Genomic DNA, 19,562 nt, shown 5'->3' with positions numbered 1-19,562 from the left:
ATCGCTGCTCTCTCCCCTCATGGATCTCACGCCCAGTTGCAGGCCTGGGACCTGGAGAATTAAGACGGAGCTGGGTAGCCCTGAGCCGACTCTGGGTCTCTGACGTTTGGACGGTCCACTGGGTAGCCTGTTGGCACGGATACTGTTGCTGGTCGATGAGTCGATTGTTTGCCCTTCTCAAGTGTTTCCCCCTTGGGTCAGGAGCGGCAGGAAGGGGGCCGGGGTCCGAGCGAAGCCGGCTGAGGCACGGGAAGGCTGGAGGGAGGGTCTGTGGGGCAGCGGGGTGGAGGAGAGGAGGCGTTTTCAGTCGAGGTCCGCGTCCTGCTCTTCTCCGGGCAGCTCCTCCAGCGTTGCTCCTTCCCCGGGGGGGCTCACCCCGACGAGGGTGGATGTAGACTGGGCGTAGACGGCGGTCAGGAAGTGGGTCAGGGCCCTGGCTACCAGCTGCCGGTTAATGGCGACGGACCCCCGTCGGGCGCTGCGGATGCAGAGCAGGCGGCGGACGCCGGTGTCGCCGGGGAGGTGCTGGCGGGGCCCGCGGGCGCCCGGGGCACCGGGGCTCAGGCTGTCCTGCACGTCGCTCTCCTGCTCGTCCTGCGAGGTGTCTTGCAGGCCGTCATGCAGGCCACACTGACGGTAACGTTGCAGGTCGTCTTGCAGGGCTTCTCGCAAGACGACATCCTCATCGTCCACGACGTGCAGCTCCAGGTAGCGGTCCGGGCGCGGGTGGGGGTGGGTCCCCTCGCGGGGGGCGACTCTGACGGCGAAGAGCTCGCACAGCGTCTGCCAGAACTCGGGCGTGAGTCGCAGGCCAAGCAGGGCGTCGCGCCGCCGCTGGCCAGGGCCCAGGAACAGCTCGGCCGGTGCCTCGGCCGGGATGGCGTTGGCGCCCGTGAGCGGGGGCATCTGGGTGAACAGCTGGGCGACGGCGGGGGCGATGAGGGACGAGTCCAGCAGCAGGCACAGAGAGCGCCGCGGCGGCGGCCGGGCCGTGTCCGAGGTGGGTGCGGGTGGCAGGGCGAGGCGCGTCCTGAACCTCAGCAGCACGAGGAGGGCGGCCACGGCCAGGAGGTTCTTCCAGAACAGGAGGCCTCGGAAGAAGTGCAGGATGACTGCCCTGATCTGGGCCATGCTGAGGTGGGCAAGGAGGCTGTTGAGTATTTGGTCTGCTGGTATCAGAGCCAGGAGCTCCTGCCGGAGGTGCTGCCCGTGCGGCTCGTCCTGACGAAGGGCGTCTTCATTCTCCTCTTCGTCCCCCGATTCTGGGGACTGAGCCCTGGGGGACCCTCCCGTAGCGAAGAGCATCCTTGGCCGAGCGGCAGCGCGCTGCTGGAAGGCTCTTCTCCGGAGGCGTTTCCGCGTGGGCGGCGGGGGCCGGCCACCCTTTTGTTCTGGCCGCTCCATGACGTCAAAGTGGAAGTGGGAGAAGAAGAAGACCCAATGCCCGGGGAGAAGTACGGTGAGCCTGTCATTATTCAGAGAGGCCAGATCCTCTGTGTTGAGAAGGATCATGATAGGCTCCTCGGTGTTCTCCAGGTAGCGGCACCACGCCACGAAGGCAGCCCGTACTGGAAGGGTCTTCATCTCCGCCGGCGAGGCCTCCACCTCGATCGGGGAGATGTTTCGAGAATAGAAAGCGCAGCAGACTCGCTGGCCGGTTTGCTCGTCGACTTGGATCAGGGAGGCATGCAGGGCCGTCTTGGTGACGCCCGTTTCCAAGTAGAAGGGGTTCTGGGGCTTGGGGTGGTGGAGGAGGGGCGCCTCGCGGAAAGCCCACTTCAGGCGCTCGAAGGCCTCCTGTTCCTCGTGCCCCCAGTAGAAGGGCCGGTCGCTCAGTAGCTGCTGCACCAGGGGCTCCGTGATGACGGCGAAGCGCTCCACAAAGTGCCGGTACGGGAAGGCGAATTCGATGAGGTTCCGCAGGGACTTCTTAGAGCCAGGGGTGGGGTGCCCTGTTACGGTGCTCACGATGCTCTTGTTGAGTTTCACCCCTTTGGGGGTCATGACGAACCCCAGGAACTCGGCGGTGTGTCGGTGGAACTGGCTCCTGTCCAGGGAGCAGTAGACGTGGTGGTAGCGGAAGCGGGTCAGCACCTGGCGGACGTGGTGGAGGTGCTCCTCCTGGCTCATTGAGTAGACCAGGACGTGCTGCCCGTATGAGAGGACAAAGAAACCGAGCATGTCCTTTAGGATAAAGTGAATCACGCCCTGAGGGATGATAGGGTCTGCGCAGATCGGGAAGGGCCAGTAGCTCGTCATCTCTTGAAGCTCCAGACCGAACGCTGCTTTCCACACGTCTTCCGTTTGGCGTACGTTCATGCTTTCCTCCACGACGGTGCCGCGCAGCTCCAGCTTTGTGAACCACGTGGCTCCGTGTAACTGGTCGAACAGTTCTGGAATCATCTGTACGTAGTCGTGTGTGCTGCTTAGCATGTCCTGCGGATCCCAGTATTCCTCCCGCCTGGCCCTTTCTTGCATCCCGGCTCCCACAGGTTCCCACGGCGCGGTGGAGGGACACTCGTAATAGGTCTCGCTGTGATCACTGTCTCCAGCCTGCTGAAGCTCAGAGGGCTCTGATTCAGAAAGATCATCGGATCCGTCTGAGCTTGGCTGGTCGGAAGTCTCCTCATCTGCTTCCTTCGGGTTAAACACGTCGGCCAGGTCGGAGTACAGGGGCGGCAGTCCGGGCAGCAAGCTTATGGCGTGTCGTTCCAGAGCGATGCATGGTGGGGGCGGGCGGAAGCAGTTCTTCAGGCAGTAGGGAGAGTGGAAGGTGCAGCGGCCTTTGACCCAGTCGACCTCCGGGGCGTGGACTCGGAGCCAGTCGATGCCTAGTATCACGGAGAAGTTGGGGGACGGGATGATGTCGAATTGCAGGGACTCGTGGTGGCTCTGGTGAATGCACACCAGGGGTTCGGTGTAGAGCCAGACGGGCTCGTGGCCGACCAGCGAGCCGTCCACGGACGGGACCGACCGCGGGCAGGGCTTCTCGTAGAGCTCGACGTAGTGCTCTTGGGCGAACCTCTCATCCATGAAGTTGCCGCCCGCCCCCGAGTCGACCAGGGCCTGAACCGCCACGCTGTGGTAGGGGTTCACCCTCACCGTGAGCAGCAGGAACAGGTGGTCGCGGTCGATGGCGGGGCGGGCCTCGCAGGGCAGCCAGCTGCTCACCACCCACCTCTCCGGAGCGGGCGAGTCGATCCAGGTCAGGTTCCGCGGGCGGGCCTCCGGGGGCAGCCGGAGCATCGCCCTTCTCTCTGCCAGCTTCTCTTCTATCTGCAGGACCAGCAGGATCAGACTGTCCAGCGAATCCGGCTGAGGGATGCGGAACAGATAGTGCCTGATCTCCTCCTTGAGCCCCTGGCACAGGTGGGCCTGCAGGACGTCGTCTGGCCAGCCCAGGGTGGGCACCAGGCCCTGGAACTCGTTGATGTACTCGATGGCGGCGCGATCCCCCTGCCTGAGGCTGAACATGGCCTCTTCCGCCACCCGCAGGGCCTGACGGTACTGGAACGTGTCGGACATGGCCTCCAGGAAGGCTGGGAAGTCGTCCATCAGGGGGCTTTCTCTCTGCACCAGATCTTCGGCCCACTCCAAGGCCAGGCCCGAGAGGTGGCCGATGACGTACCCCACCCGCAGGCGGTCGCTGTAGAGCATTCTGGGGCAGCTCTGTAGGACCAGCTGGCAGAGCACGATGAACTCGTGGTACTCTCTGCGATCGCCCGAGAACTTGCCTGGGACCGGCAGCTGGCCGGCGCTGATCCCCTTCGTCAGGATCTCCTCCGCCACCCTCTGCTGCTCTCTGAGGTCCTGCACGCGGAAGTACAGAGAGATGATGGACCCCACCATGCCCGTGATTTCCGCGGTCACGCTGGCCGCCGGCTCCTCGGGACGCGCCTCTTTCCACCCAGCCAGGTCAGTGTAGTCGTCTTGCTCTTCCTGGGCTCCCCGTGGGTTGACTGATGCCTCTTCCATTCTGCCAGGTGCCCCACCAAAGGGACCCCCCACTTCCAGATGTGAACCATCGCGTGACTCCTCCAGGTCTTGGAGTAGGTCATTGGGTGGATCCTTTATTTCCCTATGTGGGCCACTGGATGGCTCCTCCATGTCTTGGAGGAGATCAATGGGCAGCTCTCCCATTTCCCGGGCCGGGCCACTGGCCAGCCCTGCCGCCGCTGCCGCCGCCGCCACTCTGCTGCCTGGTGTCTCCACGGTGGTGTTGGATGAGCCCTCGGAGGACTCCATTTGTTTTGATGATGGATTCTTACGCTCCATCATCGTCTCAAATGAGTCTTCAGAGGGTTCTATCATTTCGTCGGATGGGAAGGAGTGTTCTCTGAAGACGGGTAAGGTTGTGACGCGTCCGGTCAGTGCCTGGGATGGCGGAGGTCAGAACCTGGGGGTGGGGAGGGGGTGCGAGGAAAGGCAGTGGTTTAGGGTCTCGCGAGGTCAGGGTCTCCAGGACAAATCAGATGCCCAACCTGGCAGAGCAGAGAGAAGCTGGGGAAAGCCTCCCTGGGTCCAACTTGGGGCATCCCATGGAGAGAAAAATCTGCAAACCCCTGACCTTCCCGCCTGCTCTCCCAGGCTTACTCTGCCTGTCTGGCCTGACTACTCCCCCATGGCTGTAAGAAATTCACAGCCCATAAATTCTGTGGAGTTGATGGGCCCGGAGTGGCCGCCGTGGCAGGCAGGCACCTGGCAGGGTGCGTTAACTGCTTCATCTCAACCCTGGCACACAGGCCTGGTCAGCCTCCCTTCCCTTCCTTGGTCACCAGAGAGTCACAGAGGTCACATCTCAGTGCCGTCCAAAGCCGCCCCTGGCAGGCTGGGCCTGCTCGCTTCTGAGGTGCGGATCTCCAGCAGAGATGCCTACTGTTTAACAAGTCCAGGGCAAGAGGAGAACATGGGCACTTGGCTGCTATCCCGTCGGTTGGCTCAGACGCCCAGAATAGCTCTTCTTTCCTCTCCCAGGTTCGAAGCAAACTCGGGGGCAGGCGGAAGTAGTGATCTGGATTCTGGCTTTTCTTTCTTCTCCAGAAGTGTTTATAAAACACCTACTGTGTGCCAGAGACTTGTGCATTTGTGACTTGATTCTGACTCGGAGTTTTTGCTGATTTCCTGTCTTTCACCAGCTTCCAATGCAGCATTCTCCCTAGCTCTGAGCTGTCGAGGAGACCTGCAAATCATTTGCCCACCCCTCCTAAAACCTGCACTCTCCCGAGATCGCCCTCGCTGTCTGTGGGGGCTCAGGAACGTCAAATATTTGGCCTCCATTCCGCTTGCGCAAAAATCTTCGTATGCCCCTGCAATCTCTTTGCTCTAGCAGATGCCCCTTCTCTGTTGCTGGTTGGTTTCCCCGCCAGCATCAGGGTATATCTAGTAGAGCTGGGATGTTCAGTAAGGGGTTGGGGTGTGCGGAGGGCATCAGATAACTTTGACATCTGAGTGACTTAGGATGGATTTTTGAAAATCTGATCATGGGTGGTTTTAGCGGGCCAAGGCTGAATTTGGTTGGGGTTATTTGTACCCTTCTGTGTTGGGGCAGAGCAGATGGAGTTCTGGCTCTCCAATCAATTAGCTCTACGCTTACTGCTCTTTATGCATTTAACACTTTTTGTTGCTTCCCAGTTTTCTTTTTAGCCACCGGGCCAATCTATTAGAAAAAAAAATGCATTCCCTTGTGTAAAACTCCTCATTGGCTAAAATCCAGACTTTCCAACACGATACGAAATTCTGATCTGCTGTTTCTCAAAATTAAATACATTCTTGTTAGCATGACAGTTAAATTTGATCCTGCAGTCCCTCTGATTAAAACCTTTCGCTGTTTATTTGCTGTCTACGATATTAAATCCAAACCTGTTAGCATAAACATTCCTGACACATAAACTCACCGAAATCTTTCTCTGGCTAAAATTTAAGGCCTTAGAATAATAGAAAATTCTGATGATGTCGTTCCCTCAAGGCAGAGATTACATTTTTTTAGGTGAAATCGTCACCATCACCGTCATCTCCGTTATGAGAATACGTATATAGCACATTGCATAAATTAACTCGTTTCCTCTTCATAAAAGTCCTGTTAACTGTGTCTTATTATAAAATTCCAAGTCTCTAATTGAAATACAAAATTTGACACAGTAATTCATCTGCAGACTCATCTATTGGAAATAAAAATCTCAGTATGTCTCTTAAAACCCTTAAAACACTTTAGTGGCTAAAATTTAAAAATTTAAATTGGCTAAAATTTGAATTTTAAAATAAAAATTTAAATCGGCTAACATTTAAAATTTAGAGCATAAAATCTCAGTATGTCACCTACAACCCTTAAAACCCTTTAGTGGCTAAAATTTTAAATTGACTAAAATTTGAAATATAAAATCTCAGTAGGTCTCTTACTACTCTTCAAATCCTTTATTGGCTAAAATTTACAATTGAAAAATTGAAATTGGCTAAAATGTAAAATACACAATCTCCGTTATGTCTCTTAAAACCCTTAATTAGCTAAAATCTGAACACCTTAGCAAGATGATTTCAAAACTAGATTATCCCCTTCTTAATATAAAGTTTACACTCTTGGGACTTCTCTGGCGGTCCAACGGTTAAGGCTCTGCGCTCCCAATGCCGGGGGCCCGGGGTTTGATCGCTGGTCAGGGAACTGGATCCTGCATATGCTGCAGCTAGGGGCCCGCATGTCACAACTGAAAGATTCCGCACGCCCCAACTAAAGATCCTGCGTGCTACAACGAAGACCTGGCGCTCAGTTTAAATAAATAACTAGATAAATAAATAAATAAATAAATAAATGAAAAGCCGAGACTCTCAACATATTTATAACTTTGATGAGGCACCTGACTAAATCCTTCAGCTTCCTCGACTTCACCCTACAATCTGATATCCTTGGCGTGTTGTGAAAACTTGCTTTTGCTACTCTTTCACATCAACGTTTAAACTTCTAGCAAGAGGCATAAAAGTTATCCATAACTTCTCTATTTAAAGCTTACAAAACTTTCTTTTCATTGCCTATCATATGAAGTTCCAATCACTTAGCATAAAATAAACATTTTTATCATGTAATTTATCTGCAAACTCATGGATCTAAAACTCCACACCTCACCAGGTCACTTCTTAAACTTGTTATTGGCTTCATTCCAAACCTCTAAATTAGGCATCATATCAAAATTTGACCATGTCATGAAAGGTCACGTTTCCTTGCCAGATGCGTGAGTTTGGTCTTGTAACTTCTGCTTCAAATCTCACAATGTCTCTAGTCACCTGTGAGATAGGATCTAAACTCCTTAGCAGAAAATACGCATTTTACTATACAATTTCTCTGCACACTGCTCTTATCAAACACAGAAACTTTTCTTAAAATCTCTTTAATGGCTGACATCCAGATTCCTTAGCCCGACACAAAAAAGTGATCCCGTCGTTCCTCAAAATAGTGTCCAAACTTCTCAGCATCCTGTGCAAATTCCATCATATAACCTCTGTATAAGCGTGAAGTCCTGCCCTGCCTCTCTATTACTTGCCATAAATGCTCCAATCCCTCAGCATAAAGTACAGACAGCGTGCGCTTGTACCAAGGGGTGCCTCCCCTGAGCTGTCGATGTGCCTTCATTATCTGGTTCATCAAATCCAGACACCTTAGCATAAAATATATCTTACCAGCTAATTCCCCTGGAGACAAAACTCTCATCAGTCACTCCTTAAGACCCTTCACTGGCTAAAATCCAAATGCCTCTGCACGAGGGTTCAAAAATGAGATCATATCCCTCCCCCGAATGAGACTCTTGAATGCCTTCAACTCTCACATAAAATCACGTCTCCTTGGCATGTTATAAAAATCTGATCATATTATCGTTACCATAAAAATCCACTCTCGTAGCTCTGCTGAAATGTGTACGTTTGATCGTGTAACTCCCCAGTTAAAACTTTTCAAGGTTCCTTCATAGCCTGTAACATAAAGTCCCAACTACTCATCGTAAAATACAGCGTTTTACCGTGTAATTTATCTTCGGACTGGTCTATAAAAACATCCCCACATCTCACCCCGTCATTCTTTGAAACCCTTTATTGGCTTAAATCCAAACTTATTAGCATGATATAAAAATTTGATCTTGTCATCCCTTAAAATAAAATTCATGCTTTCTACCACGGTCAATAAAGTTTGATCTTGCCACTGCACTTAAAATCTCACAGTGTCTCTTGATTGTGGAATTATGGGAAAAAAATCCAAAATCTTAGCATCATATGTGAATTTTATTTTGTAATGTCACTGCATACTCTTTATCTAATACAACAAAACTCAGCATGTCACGCTCTTAGAACTTTTTATTGCCTAAAATCAAATTCCTAGGCACGTGCAAAAATCTCATCATGTCAGAGCCTCAAAATAAATTCCACATTTCTGTGCCTATTCCCAATGTCGATCATGTAACTCCTCTGATCAAAGTCTTTCAGCCTTACTGTCAGCACCCATCAGATCTCCTTGGTGTGCTCTTAAAGTCAGACTTTGGCGCCCTTCAACATGGAAAGTCCAGATGTTTTAGCATGATACTTAAATGTGTGGCTCTTACTTTTCTCTGTACAATTTTCCAATGTTCCCTCATTGCCTGTAATATAAAGTCCAACGCCTTAAAATATATTTGATGTTTTTCTGCAGACTTACCTCCCACAAGCAAAAATCTCCCCATCACATTTCTTCAAACCCACTGGCAAGAATCCAGACTCCTTAGCATGATTATAAAGGTTTGATCCTGTCACTTCTCAAAATAAAGTCCAGATTTCTTCCCCCCAAACCCCAAATCTATTCATGAAACCCCCCACTTAAAATCTTTTTAATGAATTTTCATCACTAACAAAATGTCTCCCTGTCTTAGCATGGCTCCCAAATTTAATCATGGTTTCCTCAGTTTAAAACCCTCCACATGCATGTCCATAACATACAATCCAATTGCCTGAGCATGAAATGCAAATTGGACCAAGTGTTGGTTATACTGAAAAGTCTTCACGTTGCTCTTTATTACTTAGGGTATAAAGCCTAAATTTGCACAAAACCAACATTTTGCACCATCTACGATTCTTAGCTTCAGTTTCTTATTCCTTTCACCCTTCACTCCTCAAAGACTGGGTTTCTTACTTCTTGCCCCCCAAACACGTCTTGATTTCATTGTCCCAGGTCCTTTTATTTTTTAAAACTCATCTCTCTACCTATGATTCATTAATTCATGCAGCATGTCCTGATTCTTTTTTTCCGGACCAGGCATTACGCTAGATCTCCAAGATAAAGGAATGGAGGCAACCTTGCAGAACGTCACCAGCAAAGAGATGAGAACCACACCCTTGTGTTCAATACTGTGCCGGAGGTGAGCTCGGGGTCCTGGAGGGGCAGGGCGGGGGTTTCCCTGTACTCCTGCGAGCGCCCCCTTGAAGCTCCACTGGGCTCAGCTGTCTGCCCCTTTGCAAGGGCTTTGGGCGTCGTCGGAGACCCACGCACCGCTTTGGACAACCACTGTGGGCTTCCTTCTGACTCCTGTCCTCCACGGGCCCACCCACCGCAGCCCCATGCAGCCCAGGGGCTGCCCCTGCCTCTCCTCTGGGCTCTCTGGAAGTAGCATTCTCAGTCCTACGGATGAAGCTGGATACAGGTTGAAGTCTCAAACCTCACAAAAATTTCTTTCAGAAATGTCTACTGATTTGGAAATTCTTAACCTTACCAAAAAAAAAACCAAAAAAACAAAACCCTCCCAAATCCAGTATGATTTAGTGCACCTGGTTTGGGTTCTTTGGGTTGGACCCTCTTTCTTGCCCTCCCGACCCTCATACACAGACAGCCCAGCCTCACCACCTTCAGTGCCTGGAGCCTTCTCGGTCAGGTCAGCTCCTCGCTCGCCTCTGAGCAAGTGGCCCATTGGGTCAGGGCTGCCAACGTGCGTCTATGAAGGGTTGGGTGTGGGGAGCCGGGGGGGCGCCAATCCCTCAGCGAATACCTCTCCCCGTCAGCTCACTTGCACAGTAAAGGAAATCTGATTTTAAAAATAGAGCTTGGAAGAGGAGCTGAGAGGATGTTTAGGAGCGGGGTTGAGCCTGGGGCGGGGGGCGGAGGTGGAGGAATTAGGGGAGAGGTTAGGACAGGGGAGGGGGGCGGAGGCCCAAGTTGCTGGGGAGAAGGTAGGACAGCGAGAAAGAGGAGGGGTGAGGGGGGAAGGGGAAGGAGGGCTTCTCGTGTTCCCCTTTTCCGGCCTCCCAGACGCTGGCTGTCACACCTGGAGCCCCCTGGCTTTCGAGGCCGTCAGGTGGGCACCAGGCTGTTGTCAGGTGAAGACCCCTCTCTGCCTTGCACCGCCTCAAGGCTGTGCTCAGAACCAGTTGGGTTCGAGGGACACAGCCGCCGGGTCTTGGGGGCTCGGTCGTCTGGAAATGAGTGTCTTTCATGTGCTGCGCCCTGCACTGCCCCAGTCTTGCTGGTGGCGTGGATGGAATGGGGCATCACGATGCGGTGGGCGCACAGGGGCGCTGGGAGGGCCACAGGCTGTTGTTAGTTATTCTGTTAAACTAATGCAAGGTCAAGTTGTGCCCTTAGCAGGCTGAGGCTGGGGGTCCTTCTTGACTCCCCTGGTGTGGACCAGTGGCGTGGTCCCTCTCTGCATTCAGCTTGCTAGTTGGGAGCAGAGGAGAAGGGTGGTGGTGCTTCTGACGGTGGCTCCCTGAGGGTCCCAAGAGTAGCTGGGGTTGGGTCCCGGGTCCCAGTGGACCATGGGACCTTCAGGGGCTGCTGGCCTGGCAGAGCTCAAGTTGGGGGTCCCTCCCTTCCGAGACCCTGCCTTGGCACTCAACTCCCTGACTTGTGCTAAAGACCCCTTGGGCCTTACAGATAGGAGACCCTTCTCACCTTGGCCCAGAACAGCTAGTCTCTGTTACTCCCCTTTCTTCCCCTGGGGCCTGGACAGAGGTCCTTGACTGTCAGGCCCCCCCGGGCCTCAGACATAACTGGGGACACTAGAAGGCAGAAACGGTGACTCAGGAAGACAGCGAGTTATGGCAGAGCTGGGGCTGCCCCCTGGGCTTCACCTCCACCTCCATCCTGGGCTAGGGGGAGGTCTCCTGGAGAGGGCTCCTGCAGCCCCTCGCCTCCCCAGGCCGTCGAGGTGAAGGGCAGTGCCCCTGACCCAGCAGTGTTCCCTCCGATGCAGAGTGCCTGTCCTGCCACCGCTTGACTGACAGCTCTGGGGGCAGCTGGATCCCTCTGCCCAGAATAACCCGGGGAGGGGGAGAGTGCCACCTGCGGGCGGGGCCGGGAGAGGGTCACGGGGAGAGGGGCCTCCTTCTTTGGGCTGCCCCAATCGGCCGGGCCAATCAGTTGGTCCTGAGGCTGCTCTTGCCTTTCAAGGCAAGTGGGCAGGGGAAGGAGCCCGTACCAGCTGCCAGCCTGGGGCCCCCGCTGACTTGCAGCCTGCCCTTCTCCCCCTGGGCCCTCAGTTTCCCCACCTCTGCAGGGAGGCTTGGGCTGTGGTCTTCTCACTTGGCTCCTGTAGTTCTGGGGTCCTGAGAGGGGCTCGAGGGGTGACCCTGGCAGGCGGAAGGTAGTTCCACCAGCCACTCTTACAAACTGGGGGCTCTCGTACTAGGTCCACAGTTGGGAACACAGGCTGGGTGGTCTTTCAGTGTTGGTCCAGGTTTGACAGCTGGGCTGGGAGGGGTCTCGGTGGACTTTTCCGGATCTCTGGTGGGCTCCCTCTGTGCCTGGTGTGCTGTGGGGTCTGGGGGCCTGCAGGGCATCTTGGGCGGGAGTGGGAGGCCGAGGCTGGCCTCAGTCTCCCCATTTACATAATGGAAGGAGCACGGCCTTCCCGGGGGAGGTGGGCACAGCAAGCCCTTTGTAAACTGTGAAACGCTACCAACGAGTCAGGGCCTGTTATTTTCATTAGGACGCTTATGATTAGTACTTTTAGAACACCCGCTATAATTGGAATGGTCAGACAGACTCAGACAGTGTTTTCACGCATGGTGTCAACTTTAATTTTCCCATTAACCCTGAGAGGCGGTGACGCCCTGCCTCGCAAGCGCGTGAACCAGAGTCCAGAGGGTGGAATGGCTTGTCCAGGAGCCGTAATTAGCGGGGACGAAGGCGATCGGATCCAGGTCATTGAACGGCCCCAGCAATAAGCCGCCCATGACTGGAGCTACTGAGGGAGGGGGGGCGGGGGGGCGGTGTAGGGCGCAGAGGCATGTGTCCTCCAGATGGGGGTAATTAGCGCTCATTTATTAAAATGGGTGTTTCCCGAGTGTCTGCTCTGTGTCAGGCACGACCCTGGGCACGGGGCCCCTAATACTGACTTTGTTCCTTATCGGGTGGGCGTGTTCTGGTCTCACAGCTTTAACTGGGATTCAGAGAGCTCGGATCAGGAAGGAAGAGGCAGAGGCAGTGTTCAAAGCCAGGCTTAGGCTTTCTTCCCTGCACTGGTGGCCTGAGGGGCAGGAGCCGATGCCCTGGGTGCAGTGGGCAGTGGCCATTTGGCGCCCCTGAGGACTGGAGGGGTCACTTGCGTTTCATGGCCCGACAGGAGCCCAGACCAAAGGAATGGGGACCTCGGTGTCTCCCCTCCGTCTCCTCGAAAATCTCACTCACGCGGTCATCCCCGACTCATTTGAGCTGATTTGGTCGTGGGCAGAGGGACAGGACAGCTGGCCCAGGACCTGCTAATTATAGCCGCTCAAGTATTTGAGCAGAGCTATTGAGTCCTCCATGTCATGGTTTTTTCTTGCAGGCAAGCAAACCCTTTAACCTCTCTTCCTGAGCGCTGGCCCAGGCCCCGTTCATTGCCCAGGCCCCCCAGGGGGAGGTCAGCATGAGGTCCCCACCCCAAGTCTTACCTTTGATGCAAGCGATCAGTGGCTCTGCTCCCGTCCCGTCAACTGGAACTTCGCTTCTTTCTAGAAAGTTATTGGATAAATGGGTTTCTTTAAGTACGAAAGCCTAGGTTTGGGAGGTGCATGCGCTCTCCTCAGTAGCAACCACAGTCCACTCACAGCCTCTGTCCTGCTCTTTTCATGGGACTGTATCACGACATGTGATACAGTCCCCCCATCGCTACGCTGGGGTCCCTCCGTGATATTTCTTGAGTACTTACTATGTGCCAGGCACTGTTTTCATTCCTTTAATCCTCAGAATACCCTGTCAAGGTGTTAGTTATTATCCCCATTTTGCAGAAGAGGAGCCTGAGGCCCAGAGACAAACCTCAGAGCCTATGGGGCGATCTCACTTCTGTAACTGGGACTGACCCAGGCCGCACATCTCGTCGGTCTCAGGGCCCGCATGTCAACCCAGCTAAGGTCCACACTGGCGGCGCTTGGGTCCTGCCTTTGCTCTGTGACACCTCAGCTCTCGGCAAGCCCCCTGTTCTTGCTGGACCCCTGTAGTGTTTTGCTCTGCCCCTGATGTCAGTCTGCACTGGCTGCTCCTTGCTTCACCCCTCCCCCTCAGCACACAGTAGAGTAGGGCCGCCGGCAGCAGGTGAGGCCCGGGGCAGCGCCTCTGCCAGGGGACCTGGTGGGCATTTTCTCTTCCCCCCTCCCAGGTGGCGGAGAGGTGAGATGGCGGCTTTCTCCAGGAAGGGAGTAGATGCCTGGCCCAGGATCGAATAGAAAGGTCTGAAAAATGATATTTTTTAATCCCTGATTTGTACATTTGAACAATTTGTAAACGTGTCGAGTCCTCAGGAGGGAACTAACTCGAGCCCTTTGTTCTGCAGCTGAGGCTCGCTGCCCCCGGTGGGCAGTGAGTCGGTGCGTTCCCGAGGCCAGGGTGTGGCCCAGCCCTGGCCCCCAGAGGAGTGCCAGGGGAGTGTGAGGCCCTCCTAGGCTGACCTTGAAGCAGGCCAGGTACGTATGCCCTGCTCTGTCACACTGACAGCCTCTTTGGGAGGTAGGGCCCTCAAAGACTGGGGGCCCTATAATAAGATAGTAATATAATTAAAAATCCAGGACGACACTGTTACTCTTGTCTGTCCGTTATACGTCCCCCCAGGGAGGTGTTAAAAGCTCTCACCGTAATACAGAGGGATGCCTACAGCTGGGGTGTCTGTGATGGGGGCTTAAGGGGTCTGCTCGGGGGGCACAGAGGGTGGGCTGCCCTGGGAGGAGGTGGGTGGCCTTGGACTATAATTCCCCTCGCCTGCTCTGGTAGGATGGGGACAGCCATCTTCAAGTGTCACCTTGATGCTTTTAATGACGTCAAATATAAAATGCCTGGCACACAGTAGGTGCTCAGCAAAAATGGTTCTTCTTTCAGGTGGATCTGTCCCCTAACTGTCCCTTTGAAAGCCCTTCTCATTTTTATAGAGTCCAGAGGGGAACAGGGAGGGTTAGACAGGTCAGCGTTGGGTACAGAGGGCCTTTTCTTAGTCAACCCTGTAACTTTATTGGCATTGTGGGATTTATGTAGCCTTTCTGAGGACCGAACGTCTTCAGGTGGAATTACCTCGGTCCGGAGGCAGATACAGGTAACCTGGGTACTGCTGTATTTTATTTTTATTTATCATAAAAATCTTTTGTAGCTGCAAAACTATGACAAGCGTCTCAGAGCATTCACCGGGACCGAACCCTGTCCAAGATAAAACACCATGTAGTAAATAGCGGAGGCTCACGTGCGGGAAGGGTGATTAAGCGCCGGCAGAGGGCTGGCTAACATGTACTCACATTTCTTCCGCCCAAAGTCGTGGTTGAAAATAAGTGTCTGCCTGGCAGAGGGGCGAGAACTCAGAAGGTCCTGCCTGTGTTAGCTTAGGGAGGGGGAGACATTAACCGGCTAACTAATCAGTCCGTCTGTGCACAGGGAGGCCAGGACAAAACCTGATTTCAGGCTGCTTTGGGTTTCAGGTTGGCTTAGTTTCGTGTCCTTGGGCTCGCCGAGCCTTGATGTCTTTATCTGCGGATAAAGGGTCTTCCCAGTCGCACACTTAGTTTGTGCCTGCGACAGCTGGAGGGGACCTGTGGAGCCGGGTCTGAAGCTTACTGTGCAAGCAGGGGTTGGGGTGCCTGGGGGAGAGAAGGGGTTCTGATGGGAAGTCGGGGTGTGGTGTGCTACCCAGGACGTGAAGGGGGGCAGGCAAGGACCTGCAGGTTTGCATCCCATCCTCAGGGAGCTGACATGTTAGCCACACCCCCTGTTGGTTAGAACTGGAGCGTGGGCAATGTGACAGCTGTGGGTTCTGCCCGGCTGGGAGGCTGCCGGTGCACGTGGGCTACAGGGCTGCTGCTCCCCAGAGGATCCCATGTACCCTTCGCCCAGGACTGTCTCGTGTCACATTCTCCCGAGTCCTCATTCTAATTAGCTAATCCCTGAGAACACGGACCAGGGCATTAGCTTTAGGGCCTGTTAAAGACCAGAAGGGAAAGTCCTCCCCGATGGGTGCCTTGCAGACACCCGCCCCGTGGCTCTGGAGGGATCTGGGGCCTGTGGGTGGCACAGTCACAGCCAGCAGGCACACACCTGCTGGCCTCATGTCACTGACACGCCACTCGGAGGCCCAGGGCTCCAGTTTTCGAACATAGAAAATTCTGAAAAGAATGATCTGGGAGATACAATAAATCCCTCACGTCTGCAGACCTTGTCTGGGGGAGATACGCTCACTCCTGATCCAACAGTCAAAATGCTCTTCCTTTTGTATTTGTTAAAAAAAAAAAAAAGCTAAAAGCTAACAGAAACCCCACACACAAACACAGCAAAGCAAAACAAAACCCACACACAAAATGTTTATTTTAATTATGCAAGAAATGCATTGATTAATTAATACACTCATTACGGAAAATCAAACACTGCGGATAAAAGCTAAAGCCATCGTCAGCTCCTTCCTCCATCCCAGTAGCCCCCGCCCCCCCATCATCACCATTTTAACTCCTGTTGTCAGAGTCAGGTGTCTGGTTCCAGACTTTTTTTTTTCTCTGTGTATTTGCATATGTATCTAAATTGACCTCTCCAATATATGATTCTTTTTTTTAACGTAAACTATATCACCACGTACATTTCTTTTTGCACAGCCTGTTTCTCTTCACTCAAGAATGTGCTTGGAGATCATAAAAGATAAACACCGTTCCTTATCACAACACCTTAGTCGCCTGTAATCTGTACACACTGAAGTTGAGTTCACCACCTTGTTGCTGTCACTAAAGCTCCGGCGGGGCTGGCTTGTGGAAGCAGGTGTAAGTAATTGCCAAGGTCTGGATTTGGGCTCACAAGTGTTTATGACGTTATTACAAATGAATATATGAATGCATAAATTAGCAGAATAAAAGCGGGACATGCCTGGACCAATGATGAGAAAGTGTTTGTGAACAAAGGATCATGATTAATCCAGTTCTGCGCAGAATACTGAGGTCCATTAAAAGACAATAGGTCTCGGCTGTCTCATTCTTTTTAAGAGCTGTTTAATATTCCAGGGTGTGTTTGCACCATTGTTGATTAGAGCTTCCTCTATTGTTGAAAATCCCAGCTGTAAGTCTGCTGGGGTAGGCCAGTGTGAGCCTATAGATGCTTTGGTCAAAGTCCTAGTCATCGGGGTGGGTCACGGGTCCCTGTGTGCTCGTTATATTATTTAAGAAAATAAATAAGAAAGATAACATAAAATAAAAGAGGTCCTGGCATAGATAAATGAGGAGAGCATGTCACGAACCGAGGTTTTAATTAATATGATTTTGCTGAACTGACGCCTGCTAGAAAAGATCTAAGTCGTCCTGTTTTATTTTTGTTGTTGTTATTGCTAACGACCCTGCAGGGAGCATTCTTGTAGCTGAATCTGTAAACACGTCCCTGACTGTTCTTTTAGTCCAGCTTCTTAGAGGTGGGATAGCTAGATTAAATGGTTTGCAGCAAAGTTTATTTTCACTGAGTGATCTTTGTAACATGCCGTTTTGACCTTGTCGCTGTCTTGCTTTAAATCCTCCATCTGACTTCCCGGAGTGTCTGGGACGTGGTCCAAGAGCCTTAGCCTGGCATGTAAGACCCTTCAGGGTCTGGCTGGAAGCTCCCCAGCCTCGTGCCCCCTCCCCATGCGCGCGCACACACACACACACACACACACATATGTGTGCTAGGCACACGGCAGCCCCTACCAGCTACCCTCTCCTGTGTGTGCCCTGCCTTTTACCCTTCAGGACTCCGGCCAAGCCATCCCAGCCAGCTTCCCCTTGGAGCTTAAGACAAGGCTTGAAATGTTCGCTAGGGTCAACCCAAATTTAGAGGCACCGCTGCCCCCCAACACCTCATGCTACAGTTCAGCAAAGCATAGTCTGTGGAATCGTGATGACTCATTGACACATTTGCCTCGTCTAGGAGAACGTTTTACATTTTTCTCGAATTCGTGAAACTGGCCACATGTTAATCACCCCCTTTCCTTTGTCCCTTTCCAGTGCCCTTGGCTCCCATGTCGCCTGGATCCAACTTCCCCTAACTGAAAACCGCCTCATATTCCCCCGGGCCCATGGGCAGCTCCAGAGGACTGAGCCGTATGCTCTGTGGCGCTGGGTGAGTCCTCAGAACACCGTCACACTGCAGATGCATACCCGGGAGGCCAGGCTGGCATCCCCACCGCCCCGGGCTGCTCTGGCCCACCCTCCTGGGTGCGCACGCCAGGCTCCCCCAGGCTCTGGAACCCTGTGTCCTGGGGTGCATGGGCTGGGGTGCTACGTCTCAGGGGTGGAGTGCCAGCGATGGGTTTTCAGAACATAATTATATCCTGGAAACGGTTGATTGCATCTTTTGTGACCTGCTCCTTGCCAGAGAGAAAAGGGGGTTCTGGAACATGAGAGGGAGCCGTGACGTAGCATGTGACAGCAGGGCCACCAGCTGCGGTGATGGTGATGCCCTGGGGAGGGGACGAGGTTAAGAGTGGTGCCTCTACCTTTGAGACATGGTCATGTTCTAGAAAGAGCACAGGCTTTCGGGTAGAGGGGCCGCGATGCCAAGTCTGCATCGCCCTTGGGGCAGAGGACTTCACCTGCTTATTGGGAAGCACAGGTGCGCCAGCGTGTTCAGGGTTTTGGTCCCCTCTGTTTCCCTGGGGTTGGGGACGGGTAGGAAGCACCCCAGGAGGGCAGCCATCTCGAGCACAAACCTGGCTACAGGGCAGACATAGAGCTGTGTGTCTTTGGCAAATCTCCCAAGAATTTCCGTGCCTCGGTTTCCTGATATTAAAAGAAGGAATCATAATCGCCCACACAGCGTATTGAGCGGCTGAGTGAGACAACAGCACAATTAAATCACGCCGCACAGTAGCCGGTATGCAGTACCCAGCAAAACTCAGCAGCCCTTCCCATCTCATCCCGTCCGAAGTCCTTAACCCTCCGTCCAGAGACACAGGCAGCTCCTTTTCAGGGCAGAGAGACCCACAGGGGAAGACACAAAGGCCAAGAGGGCGAGTGACCAGGGGGGAACGGCTCTGCTCCTGTCGCCCCAGTGCAGACATCCTCCCTAGGGAGACGCGGGCCTTTCCTCGAACCCTGGGGGGCTGGGGAAGGGGCTGCCCCCCGCCGGCTTTAATTGGGTTCTCCTAAAAAGTTTGGCGATAGTTTATTTTATTTTTTTATAAATATATATAAAATGTCAGACTGCTCTTCAGGCAGATTTTTTAGGCTTGTATTTTATAGACTTTGGCAAGGGCAGTTCGGAAGAAACAGTGGTTACAGTCTAGAGAGGTTTATAATTCCTGGAAAAACTCCTAGCTAAACCTGACTTCTCCTAAATTTCACAGAAACTGCTCCCTGGGCCAGGCCCAGCCTAAATGAGGCTTTTGTGCCGCCTTACCTAGTGGGAGCATGACTTGCCTTTCACACAAAAGTGAACTTCCTCGGCCACCAAGCACAAAGACCCCTCTCTCCTGTATTTTCAGTTTATTTACTCTGGAGCGTGGGCTTGGTCAGACACACGTCTCACGCCGGGGTGTTTCTCTGTGCTGGTAGTGGAGCTGTCCGTGCCTCTAGCATGGAGCCCCGTCCATCTCTAATGTCCTCGTGCCTGGGTGAGGCTCTGTTTGTGTCTGGGGCAAAAGGAACCATTAGTGGGAATCCCCTCTCTAGCCAGGCTGCCCCATGGCCTCTGCCCCGTTAGAGATTTGGGCAGGTGACTTTTCAAATCCACACCAAAGCTCTTTGGAACCCTTTGCTGCTACCCGGATCAGGATCCGGTATTTGCAAAATTTCGCACGTGCGTGATTTCTTCCGCCGCATCCCCCCTCCCCCGCCCCACCTCCATGTGATGCCGCAGAGGCTGTGACGCACTTGTAAATACTTTACCAAACATTGTCACATCGACAGTTTCAAAGCCATCTTTTAATTGATTGAAACAACAGCAACGACGGAAAACAGCCGACACCCCCCCCCGACACACCCCCACCCCAGGCTCTGAGAAAGCAAACAGTTTCTCCCAGGGCTGCTCCCAGCTCCTGAGCCGGCACGGCGGGGCAGCGTGTCTGTCTGTCTGTCTGCGGAGCCCGCCCGCACTCTCCACCTGCAGCACGATGCTGCCCCCCCTCGGCGGGTCAGAGCAGCTGTCGGGACCCCGAGGCTGG

General features: G+C 53.4%; 1 long non-coding RNA gene across 2 annotated transcripts in view; it reads left to right on the top strand.

Moving 5' to 3' along the window:
- The first annotated feature begins 15,406 nt into the window (after positions 1 to 15,406).
- Positions 15,407 to 19,562, top strand: part of LOC307181824 — a 66,228-nt gene continuing 62,072 nt past the window's right edge. For both annotated transcript variants that reach the window (XR_013827070.1, XR_013827071.1), the window contains exons 1-2: positions 15,407 to 16,200; positions 17,407 to 17,521. This is a non-coding gene — a long non-coding RNA (uncharacterized lncRNA). The remainder of the gene's footprint in view (positions 16,201 to 17,406; positions 17,522 to 19,562) is intronic.

The sequence above is a fragment of the Stenella coeruleoalba genome (genome assembly GCF_951394435.1).
Source record: "Stenella coeruleoalba genome assembly, chromosome: 2".
In the NCBI taxonomy this organism is placed as follows: Eukaryota; Metazoa; Chordata; class Mammalia; order Artiodactyla; family Delphinidae; genus Stenella; species Stenella coeruleoalba.
The sequence above is the reverse complement of the archived record's forward strand: the minus strand, read 5'-3'. Positions and strand labels throughout refer to the sequence as shown.